This window comes from Octopus sinensis, linkage group LG7 (genome assembly GCF_006345805.1).
Source record: "Octopus sinensis linkage group LG7, ASM634580v1, whole genome shotgun sequence".
NCBI classification, from domain to species: domain Eukaryota; kingdom Metazoa; phylum Mollusca; class Cephalopoda; order Octopoda; family Octopodidae; genus Octopus; species Octopus sinensis.
In genome coordinates this window covers 33,952,662-33,964,657 of record NC_043003.1, presented here as the reverse complement: position 1 = coordinate 33,964,657, position 11,996 = coordinate 33,952,662, and the positions used below count along the sequence as shown (strand labels likewise).

General features: G+C 40.3%; 1 long non-coding RNA gene across 2 annotated transcripts in view; it reads right to left on the bottom strand.

The window, feature by feature from the left end:
* LOC118764213 overlaps positions 1-6,985 on the bottom strand; it is a 16,234-nt gene extending 9,249 nt beyond the window's left edge. For both annotated transcript variants that reach the window (XR_005000004.1, XR_005000003.1), the window contains exon 1: positions 6,866-6,985. This is a non-coding gene — a long non-coding RNA (uncharacterized LOC118764213). The remainder of the gene's footprint in view (positions 1-6,865) is intronic.
* Between the last annotated feature and the right edge of the window lie 5,011 nt (positions 6,986-11,996).

The window sequence follows — 11,996 nt, the reverse complement described above, 5'->3', positions numbered from 1 at the left end:
AACATCCTAGATATCGGTGTTTCGGAAAACAAGGACTGGCTGGGAAAGAGAATAGAGTTCCTCTTCCACATAAGTCAAGAGGACATAAATAAAATCCCCACCCACGTACATCTTGAGGATGGCCGCAAGTTATACGTAGTAGTCGAGGGCAGAAGGCCACGATGCTATACATGTGGCAGTGAGGCACACCTCAAAAAGGAGTGCAAATCTGCCGCAAAATTACAACAACAACAACAGCCACAGGAAAAATCACAAAAGCCAGGATTATTGCCCACACCACAATATGGACAGCTAGTCAAGAAGCTGTATGCGGAAATGCAGGAAAAACAACAAAGAACAAGCCAACCCAACCAAACAACACCAACACCAGCGCCAAGAACAGAATCATCACCACCAACAACAAATAAACCAATTCCAACACCAAGAATAACAACGAAGAAGACAAGCACCAAGGATGTAGGAGAGACAATAACCACAACAAACCCCCCAGCAACACCCTCCCCGCGCACCACAACAATATCTACAACCGCACAAACACACCCAGACGCTTTACCCTTGCCCCCTGCTGATTCGTCAGACTTTTCATCTAACGATGAAAGTTCGACAGAATGGCAAATAGCCACAGGGGGTAAAAGAAAAAGATCAAGAAAAACCAAACAAGAAATCGCAACCAAAGCAGGGAGATACCTGAACCCTGAAAACTCCATACACAACAAAACAAGCACCAACACCACAAAAACAATGCTATCAGCGATAGACACAAAAGACTCCAAACTAATGGAGTACATCACAGGATACACAAACATTTGTGAAGATGACTTTAAAAATAGCAATCATCCACGCACTACACCACCCAAACACATCAAAATACTACACATCACACAAACACAACACCACAAACTCAAAGCCCTCTTCCCAAATGCTGTAGGGGGTTTCCAGAAATATCTGTCCCAAAAACTATATAGAAACCTCCTCGAAGACACATCAAAGAACGAGGAAGCCAAAACTTTCGACACAAGTAAGTAACTCTCTGTACTTTCATTTGTGTGTTTTAAAGCACACACCCCAATAGAATCATGGTCAAGATTGGTTGTGTGAATGCGCGTGGCTTGGGGTCTCCTTGGAAACAAGGATACCTCCTAAATGACATCAAGTCACATGATTTGGGAATCATAGCCATAAGTGAGACCAGACTCCACGAGCCACGGGCCCTAAAGTCCATGTTTGGCGGACAGTTTAACATTTATTTCGCTCCCTGTCTGCCGAGGATGGGCGGTAGTGGCACCGCGGTACTTTTTCACAAGAGCCTGGATCTCGAAGTCAAGACGATATTCGTAGACCCGGAGGGTAGACTGATCGTTCTGGATGTTGACGGCAGCAATGGGTGCGCTTTTCGACTCGTATCAGTCTACGCACCGCCCTTAACAGGTCGGGCGGATTTCTTTCGACGTCTAGAAGTATTCTTGGGAACGTCTCGTCCTTTACTCTTAGTGGGGGATTGGAATGCTACCTTGGACACGCATGTAGACTACGTGGGTAGAGACAGAAACAGAAGGGGATGCAAATGCCTCAGAGACCTGCTCAGACGATTCCAACTGTCTGACAGGTACCGACTCGACCACCCAAATGCACCAACGTGGACATGGAGCAACCGCAGTGGGTCGTCGAGATCGTATCTAGATAGGATACTGTGTAGGACAGTAGACAAGGATAACTTAGGATGTCCACAATTCCACACAGTCAGCTACACGGATCACAAATTGGTGACGTGTACGCTAGACTTAGATAAGGCACATAGACAGGGTCCTGGGTACTGGAAACTGAACGCATCATTCCCGTCCAGACAAGTTTTCAGAGACCGGATTAGCACACTAGTAAAGAGGGCTTTGACGGGAGCCATCATCAACAACAAATGGTGGTTTGCCCTCAAGAGAGCAGTAAAAGCAGAAGCGATTAGGTACAGCAAAGCACTAGCCATAGATAGAAATAGAGTAGAGGGTGAGCTAGTTAAGAAGCTAGAAGAGGCAATTAGAAGCGGCATCGCATCCGACGTTTTGGCGGCGAGGTTGGCCCTCGACCAACACTTCAACGCCAAACACGAAGGATGTGCTGTCAGAGCTAGGATGCGTGCTCTAAGGAACGAAGGTGTTGGAGCCGCGAGAGAGGCCCGGGTGGCAGAGGCGCAACAGGGCAACAAAGCCACCATTCGGTCACTGGTAGATGAACAGGGGCGCGAATTGCTCGAGCCAAGTAAAATGTGTGAGGCCTTTCAGCAGCATTTTGCCCGACTGTTCGGGACGAGTGGAGGGCAAGAACGTAGGGTAGACTTCAGTGCCTACCTACATAGCCTGCCACGACTCTCGACAAGAAAGGCAGGGTGCTGCGAAGGTGCCATCACGGCGGCGGAAGTGCGGGAAGCGATGGCAGAATGCTCGAGGGACAAATCACCGGGTTTGGATGGTCTACCCTACGAATTTTACTATTGTATGCCAGACTTGTTTGGAGACGTCTTGGCAGCGGTATACTGCAACTGGCAGCAAAACGGGAGCATACCCGGTTTTGTGAGTCGAGGAGCTGTAACTCTGCTGAAGAAAGATCCAAACAAGGGAAACATTATAGATAACTTTAGGCCAATCACTCTGCTCAATGCAGACCTGAAAATTTTGACAAAGGTGTTAGCCAAGAGGTTGGCGCTTGTCATGGAGAAACTGGTCGACAACGCACAAACGTGCGCCGTGCCGGGCCGGAGCATCCATGACAACCTCCATCTGATGCGCTACATCATAGACAGGGTAGTTAACGAACCTGGCATGGGTGGGGCCTGATCAACTTGGATCAATCGAAAGCCTTTGATAGGGTAGACCATCGATACTTGGAGGCAGTCCTGAGAGCGGCTGGTTTCGGTCCCGTCTTCCGCGGCTGGATAGCTGCCTTGTACAGAGGCATCCGTTCGGTAATTCGCGTAAATGGACATCTATCGAGACCCTTCGACATTGCACGTTCGGTCCGTCAGGGATGCCCCCTCTCGGCGCTTCTATACGTATTGACTCTTGAGCCACTACTGCGGAAGCTGGCGACTCTGAGGGGCATCCCGCGAGAATTAGGATGCGGGACGAGCGTGTCTGCATACGCGGACGACGTCACCGTCATAGTGTCAAGCCACGAGCACATCGAGCGGGTCGGCGAGACACTGAAAGACTACGAAGCGGTGACAGGAGCAAAAATCAACCGGGAAAAGTCAGTGGGCTTGCGGCTCGGCACCTGGAGAAGCAAGCCCATGCCGTCCACCAGTACCTCCGTCGTGGGACGCTGGACAGACGGCCCGGTTGAGTTGCTCGGGGTCTGGTTCGGTCCGGACCTCCAAATGGAGAAGAACTGGAACGAGATAACGAGTAGGGTGGTCACTCTCGCCCAGCAATGGGCCGAGAGGAAACTGTCCCTAAAAGGTCGGGCGGAGGTGGTGAACGCGTACATCGCGTCCATCATCTACTACCGCCTGACCGTCGTACCTTGTCCCGACCCTACCATCACCAAACTAGAACGCATCCTCTTCCGCTTCTTGTGGAAAGGATGCGTCCCGATGGTCAGGCGATCCATTTGCTGTCAACACCCGTTAAAAGGAGGGCTGGGCATGCCGTGGTTGATGATGCGCAGACACGCGCTGAGACTGCGACATCTCCGGCTCTATGTAGACGACGGTGAACAGGTGTGGTCGCCGTTTGTGAGGCACGCATTCCCGCAACTCGTCTCCATGACCGAACTACAGTCGTGGATCAAAAAGAGGCCGAAGAAGGGCGAATGGCACCGCGAGTGTCGCGTTGCTCTCAAGCAACTCTGCCGTCCCGGGTCGACCTTGAGTGACTTCAACACAACCAAAGCATTCTATAGGGGATTAGTGGAGGGGAGGTACGACGACGAGCTCGGGGCAAACCTGGGCGTCGACGAGGAATACCTGACCCGCCTGTTTCAAACGACTTTCGGCCCGGGACCTATGGACAACTTCCAGAGATCCCTGGCCTGGCGGTGCTACCGAGAAGCGCTACCCGTTCGGGATAAGCTCTATAGGCATGGCTCGAGAAACACGGGGCCGACCTGCCCGAGATGCGGGCAGAGCGACGAAACCGCTCTGCACGCAATCGTGCAGTGTCCAACAATTTCCAACCTGTGGGCTTATGTCGAACGACTGCTGTCACGTGTGGGACGTGTCGGTTTATCAGCCGAGTCTATCGTTAATATCGTCACGCCTCCTTCCTTCAAACGGGAAGGAAGAGCTATTTTTATCATACTTGTGGCTATGGCGAAAGAATGTATCTGGTGGACGCGTCTGAAAGGATTAGAGACAAACACTTTCCTCTCTGGTCAATCTCTCATCAACTTCTTCAAGTATCACTTGAAGAAAAAAGTGAGAGTAGAGAGGCAAGTTTTGTCTAGTGAATGTTTTAAAAAAAGATGGGTGAATGTAGCAAGGATGGCACGTATGAATGACGAAGCCACCTTGACTATGATTCTATGAACCGTAAAAATTAATACAGAGAGTTGCTTATTTGCAAAAAAAAAAAAAGAAATATAACATGTGACTTCATTGACCGAGGTTACCGTGGTCTTTTCCGTAGGCTTTTCTTTCCACGGGTAAACCTCACCTGTCCTCCCCTTTACACTTCATATTGACATTTCTGTGATAACGATCCCTATTGATCAATTTTTTTTCCTCTCCCCCTTTTTTTTTAACCTCCCCCTTTTTTTGTCCTCTTTCTCTCCTTTTACGATCCCTTTTGATCGACCCCCCCTTTTTTATTTTATTTTATTTTTTATTTTATTATTATTATTATTTTTTTTTTTTTAAACCTTCAAAAGAAAAGCTCTACCTTGTAATTTGGTCTATCTGTGTGCAACCCTGTGTGGCTAATAAAGAAACATATCTATCTATCTATCTATCTATCTATCTATCTATCTATCTATCTATCTACCTATCTACCTATCTACCTATCTATCTATCTATCTAGCGAGCTAGCTAGCTAGATGGGTAGGTAGATAGATAGATTGATAGACAGACAGACAGACAGACAGACAGATCGATAGATAGATAGATAGATAGATAGATAGATAGATAGATAGATAGATAGATAGATAGATAGATAGATAGATAGATAGATAGATAGATAGATAGATAGATAGTTTAGCTGTATAGATTACGCTTTTTTTAAAATTCGATTGATTTCTGCTAACTGCTATGAGTATATGTCTATTTAAATTTTAGAAAACTCTCTGTAGACATGCCTTTGTGTTCGAAGTACTTTGTACAGATAAATGGTGCAGTTGGTTGACTCTCGATCTGCAATGATTCCTATTCTACTTTAAGTAACTGGTTTTGAATAAACTTACAACTTCCCTTCCGACTAAGATCTCTGAATTTTAAATGAAATTTTTGTGTGAGATTACAAAGAGAGCACAAAGGCATTAACTTTAACAGAAGCTTTGAGGATTTCCATATTCTTTCTTTGAATGCATCCCTTGTAACCTCTTATCTCAACAGCTGCATAATGCCTACTTATAGTAATATCTCTAATGTCATGGAACCTTGAGTAGCATTTCATGGCATTAAGGACGTATTTTGATTAGGTGATAATACTGTCTGCAACTTCTAATACGATAAATCAATTCCCGGAAAATTGCATTCTTAAAATATTGAGTCTCATACTAAAAGGTACGCAGTGCATATTTGCAATGATGGTTAGATCATATCAATCTTAATCAAAGAGAGCTATGCTCAAATGCACTCAAAACTTGAACATTTGGCCCTTTAGTTATAAAATACCCTTCAACGAATCCTTATTGTATTTCATCGGAAGTCAAGTTATAGGTGTTTCTAGCGAATGAAAGGATTACCTAGGCGCAGTATAGCAATAATTTAATAAATATAATTTGATAAATAATCACACCCTTTATCAGGCACATGAATAATGGATTTGGAAATAAATTCTCGACAACTGTTAAAATGTTATTTTAAAAATTTTACAGTCTGTGTACATCCATCATATAGACAAGAATTCAGAAATATAATTTGTTAAAATGTAGCTGCATCACTAGGGTCCAATTTCGAATTATTGGACTCGAAAATACGAGGCTATTCATTCAGATTATCCTCATCAGCTATGATTCGTTACGTTTTCTTGCTTATGAAACTCCATGTAATGCACTTTTGAATCAACAACAGTTCTTCTACAAACATATATCTTATGTGATATGTTTTTCCGTTGTACACACACACACAGACGCATATATGCATGCAAACACGCACGTGCACACACACACATATATTGTCCTCTGTTTAGCCTCTTGTGGGTAGTAAAGAAACAAATTATTATTATTATTATTATTATTATTATTATTATTATTATTATTATTATTATTATTATTATAGATAGATAGATAGATAGATAGATAGATAGATAGATAGATAGATAGATAGATAGATAGATAGATAGATAGACAGACAGATAGATAGATAGATAGATAGATAGATAGATAGATAGATAGATAGATAGATAGATAGATAGATAGATAGATAGATAGATAGATAAGTTTCTTTATTAACCACACAGGGCCGAACTCAGAGGGGACAAAATGCAATGTAGATCTTTTCTTTTCGAAAATAGAAAAAAGGAGAAAAACAAAATTCTGATCAAAAGTGATCATGAGAAAAAAAAACAACAAAAGGGATCGTGTATCATAGAAAATATTAAAAATGTAAAAAGCAAGATTAGGTTTATCTGCGGAAAGAAAAGCCTACGGAAAATCCACAGCAACCTCAGGAATGGAGGGAACAAATACATGAGAGCAAAGTGCTCTCTCTCTTCTCCTTTACAGGATCATGCTCAAAGTGGTTTCGACACTCGCACGTACCATCTTTGCTACATTCACCCACCTTTTATTGAAACTTTCACGAGACAAAACTTGTCTCTCTATTCTCACCTACCTTTTCAAGTGGTTCCGCCCCCGAAACGTCCTGAACAGGCGGGTCAGGTGTTCCTTGTCGATGCCCAGATTCTGCCTGAGAACGTCATCGCACCTCCCCTCCACTAATCCTCTATAGAACGCCTTTGCAGAATTGAAGTCGCACAAGTTTGGTCCTGGACGGCAGAGTTGCTTGAGAGCAAGGCGGCACTCGCGGTGCCATTCGCCTAGCCTCGGTCTCTGTTTGATCCACGACTGCAGTTCGGCCAAAGAGACGAGCTGCGGGAAAGCGCGCCGCTCAAACGGCAACCACACCTATTCACCGTCGTCTATGAAGTGCCGGAGATGTCGCAGTCTCACTGTATGTCTGCGCATCATCAACCACCTGTATTTTACAGGTGTTGACAGCAAATGGATCGCCTAACCATCGGAACGCTTCTCTCCCACAAAAAGCGGAAGAGTTAGTGTTCCAGTTTTGTGATGGTAGGGTCGAGACAAGGCAGGACGGTCAGAGGTAATCAATGACGGATGCGATGTACGCGTTCGCCACCTCCGCCATAGGTAGTTAGATAGATAGATAGATCGATAGATAGATACATACATACATACATACATACATACATACATACATACATACATACATACATACATACATACATACTTATAATCCAACTACGGTAGTAGTTTAATAGTATTCTTAAGGCCGCAATTTACACACACGCAGCATTGTTCAGAGCTTGTGACTAATTCAGTTCTTAACCAAATAGAAAAGACATTTTTTGAAGGGGACTAGTCCCTCGCTACATTTTGGCATAAAAATATTGTGTTGTGGTCCAGTAGAAAAAGTTTACATCAAAATATGTAGCAACGTTATAGGGAAGTAAGTAACGCCACCAATCAAGTTTAGATCTAAATAAATTGTTTTTATTTTAAAAGCAAAATATATTTATCTTAAGCTTCAATGACAGAAGTAAGCGTGATGAATTTCATAGTTTTGGTCCCATGCAACAAAAGTTTGTATTAAAAACGTTGTGAGGTATAATATCAGGAAAAAATATAAGGTAAAAAATTGGATTTAAGTACAATTAACCTTATAATTTTAAAAACAAACTATATTTTAATTATGCTTAAATGATAGAGCTCAATTCGAAGAATTTCATGGTATCAATAGCATGCAATGAAGTTTTTAAAAGAAAAAAAGATATGAGTGTTTGTTTCTCAAATTTGAGGGTAATAATATAGTTCGATACTTTTTCATGAATATAGTTTTGGGGTACTTTTAATATATGTTGCCGGCATCATTGAGGTAAAGAAAAAAATATCAACTACACCGCTAATTGACACATTTGACACATTATTAATTAGCATAATAGCATAGCCTGTAAAAAACATGGATATTATGGGGAGATGCGAGCAAGAGAAATAATATTATAAATCTGGAAAAGTAAAGGACAAGTTACTGCACTTGGAAAAGTTCCGGACAAGTTATTACATCTTGTAAAGTACAGAACAAGAACAAGAAAGTACTGTTTCTTTGAAATACGTTGTATTTTTTTTCTCTCCTATATACTCCATGTTGTGGCAGAAAAATATAAAAAATAACTCATTGTATCTTCATACTTATTTCCTCTTTAATTTGGATGAAGTCTCTAGGTTGACGGATCATTATCATGTTGTTGTTTGTTCCTTCTGGAGCCATGCCTGGCTCATAAGGGCCGGTTTCCCGGTTTCTTGGGGGCATAGGTTCCCCACATGGACGGGACGCCTGTTCGTCGCAGGTGAGCTGCAAGATGCAGGAGGAAAGAGTGAGAGAAAGTTGTGGCGAAAGAGTCAGCAGAAGTTTCGCCATTACCTTCTGCCGGAGCCGCGTGGAAATTAGGTGTTTCGCTCATAAACACACACATCGTCCGGTCTGAGATTCGAACCCGCGATTCCTCGATCGCGAGTCTGCAGCTCTAATCACTTGGCCACGTGCCTCCACCATCATTACCATGTGAATTAAAATAATGCAACCGAAAATTTATCATAAAGACAACTCTAATAACAAGAAAGAATTCAAGCTTCCCAGACAACACACAATGTTTAAACACATGCAAACAATATCTCAACCAAAAACCCAAAATGAAGAAGCAGTATACAAAAACAAATGCAATCTCCATCAACCTACATTTATTAAATAAGTAGTACGAGAACATGTGTTAGGAGATATTCTGAAACGCTCAACCTTCTTGTTGCAGAACCTTGACAAGTGGATTTTACTATAAATAGAAGTAAACGGAGCATAATAGATAAGATATTTAAACACAGGAACAGAAAAAGTAACCTTATAGCACACGAATGTATTAAGTAAAATACTAAAGAATGTCTTGCTACTTATTAGAAGCACGCGCTTCCTTGTCACACAAGTATACCACAACATTTTCGAAGGAACTCCTGTAAATTCTAGCTACGAATTTTTATATATATTGGTTCACATATTGTCTCCTAGAACTAAAACCCTATAAATACAATAACACGCTCCCAGTTTCAATGTTCTTTTTTTCTTTCGATGGAAAATACATATTCAATGCGGTGATACATAGAGTTATTATTAAAAACAAAATCAAATTGTACTAAAATACCATATGCTAGACATAATTCCATAAATGACTCGACTGTATTTATGCAGCATTATTGTAGATTGGTGTTAAGAACACACTTAATAAAAGACAGAAACTAACTTCCATTGACTAATGTGATTTGACACACAAGTTAAAGGTCTGGTGTGGTCAACATGGCTTTTTGGAAGGACTTCATAACTCCAGACGCATGAGATAGCGTTAGTGAAATTGGAAAGAATGGAAAACTTGCTACATTAGTTCATACGAATCAATAAAATTATACTGCATAAAATAATATAATTTCGTACCATTTCTAAAGCAGAGCGATTCAATGGAATAAATGATTTTATTTTGTTCCAAGCACTCACCAATGCTAGCTTGCGAATCAGTAACCAACACTACAGCGATACCACTCCAAATATTGTTTAGTCACCCAACATTGTTGAATATCGTATAATTTGATGGACTAGACAGCCATTCGACTATCGACCGCATCATATGAACGTTCAATATAAAAAGAATTTGAAATATAAATATTTTCAAATATTTCTCAACTCTTGGGTTATTTTACAATGTTTTAATTAAGAAATTAAAAGCAAATATAAATTTAGGAAAAAGCATTCAGTGTTTAGATCAAATGTAATGAAATCCGAAACATGTTACTGAAAACGATGGCACAAGAAATGATATGGAGGAAAAAAGCTTCTGGCATAAATCATAACTGACACAAATGGGGGTTTATTCAAGCATTTTTCTATATTTATTTTGAATTGTATTCAGTTTTAATTGTAGGGCAGTTCTGATTAATTAAACTATCTGTAACCTTCACGACTATTTTCAGACTACTGCTATAGTTACTAATATTTCGTTTCTGAGACAAGGACTTTATTTGAGAATCGAATCTATTGCTACATAGAGTAGGCCAGTTTTTCCATTCTCCTACGTCCAGGTTATATTTGGCTACGATGAGCATTTCATTTTCTCTTTCAGATTAAATGGCTGTTATAATTAATTAGATTGAGATTTTGATGATTTTATTTGTAAACGAGAATTTCAAATATGGAAGAATTTTCTCCTGTGACATACACCATTTATCTTTTATCTTATATTCTTTTTCATTTCATCGTCTATATCCTTTGGTGTGTCTAAATAAGAAAGTATTGATATAAAGTAAAATGTAGATATAGACAGACACATAATGTGCAATCTGCAAACTATGATTTTAAAGCTTGGCACATAGATTATGTCTGGGATGTAAGCTTTCTTTCAGATGAAGACACTGATCTGAAGATAGCTTTCTCCTCCGAACAAATTTCAGAAGCCTTGGAAAGGGTCATGTGCGCTCTTCTTTATCTTCTGACTAAATCTGCCAATTTACCGCAAGTGGTTGAAATATTGAGTACAAAAGTACATTTTCGACACTTTTATCTTTTAGTGCCCGTGGACCGTTGTAGTTCTAATAAGAGATACAAATCAAGTTATAAAATAGGTCCACCCAGAACTTACTAGGCCTCCGTGTGCAGGTCTGCGACTCAAAAAGTTACTACTATGTTTTCATTTCAGAAATATATCATATAAAGTGAAATAAAAAGGTCTTTAAGAACATTCAGTTTCCAAAATGAATTCCAAACGTGTCTCAATAATTACTCACGAGGATTTTTACAACCTCAGGCAAACGTGATCGATCGATGAAATTTTAGCAGCATTGCATAATGACCTTATATATGTATACATATATATATATATATATATATATATATATATATATATATATATATATATGTTAAAAACGGTAGCATTCGGGAACGGGATATTTTGATCATATATCTGATTGATTAAAGTTGATCTGGGATAAAATAATATTTACAAACTCAATAGCAGCATTTCGCTATGATAACAATCTGCTCTGTGCCCATCTGGCCCCTACAGGTAAAATTATAATAAATGATGGAGTCTCATACCGATAATTGAGTGAATAAAATATTTAAATCTATCTACCGATCTATAATTCGGTGCTACGATCATGAAAGAACTATTAATGTATTTGAAGTTAGAACTTCCAACTAATAGAATGTTCACTTCAGAATTACCATGTAAATATCATATATTTATAAATTTGAATATTACTTTTTCCTAAATATGTTTACTACACATTCATATAATTGAATACCGCTTATTCCTATTCATGCATATTCATTCGAATACAACAAAGTCATATTCAAATGTTTTATATATATGAATAAATTAATACTTTCTACAGAAACAATGGTCCTACAAAGCTTATACTAGAAACATTGGTCACATGGTATACTGGAAACAACACTGAAATATTCTTTAAATTACACTCATGACTGTTTTAAATATGGAAGGTTTCGTATATAGGATAATTCTAACTGTACACAACATACATCAAAGAAAGATAGTGCAATCAAAACTTGAGTT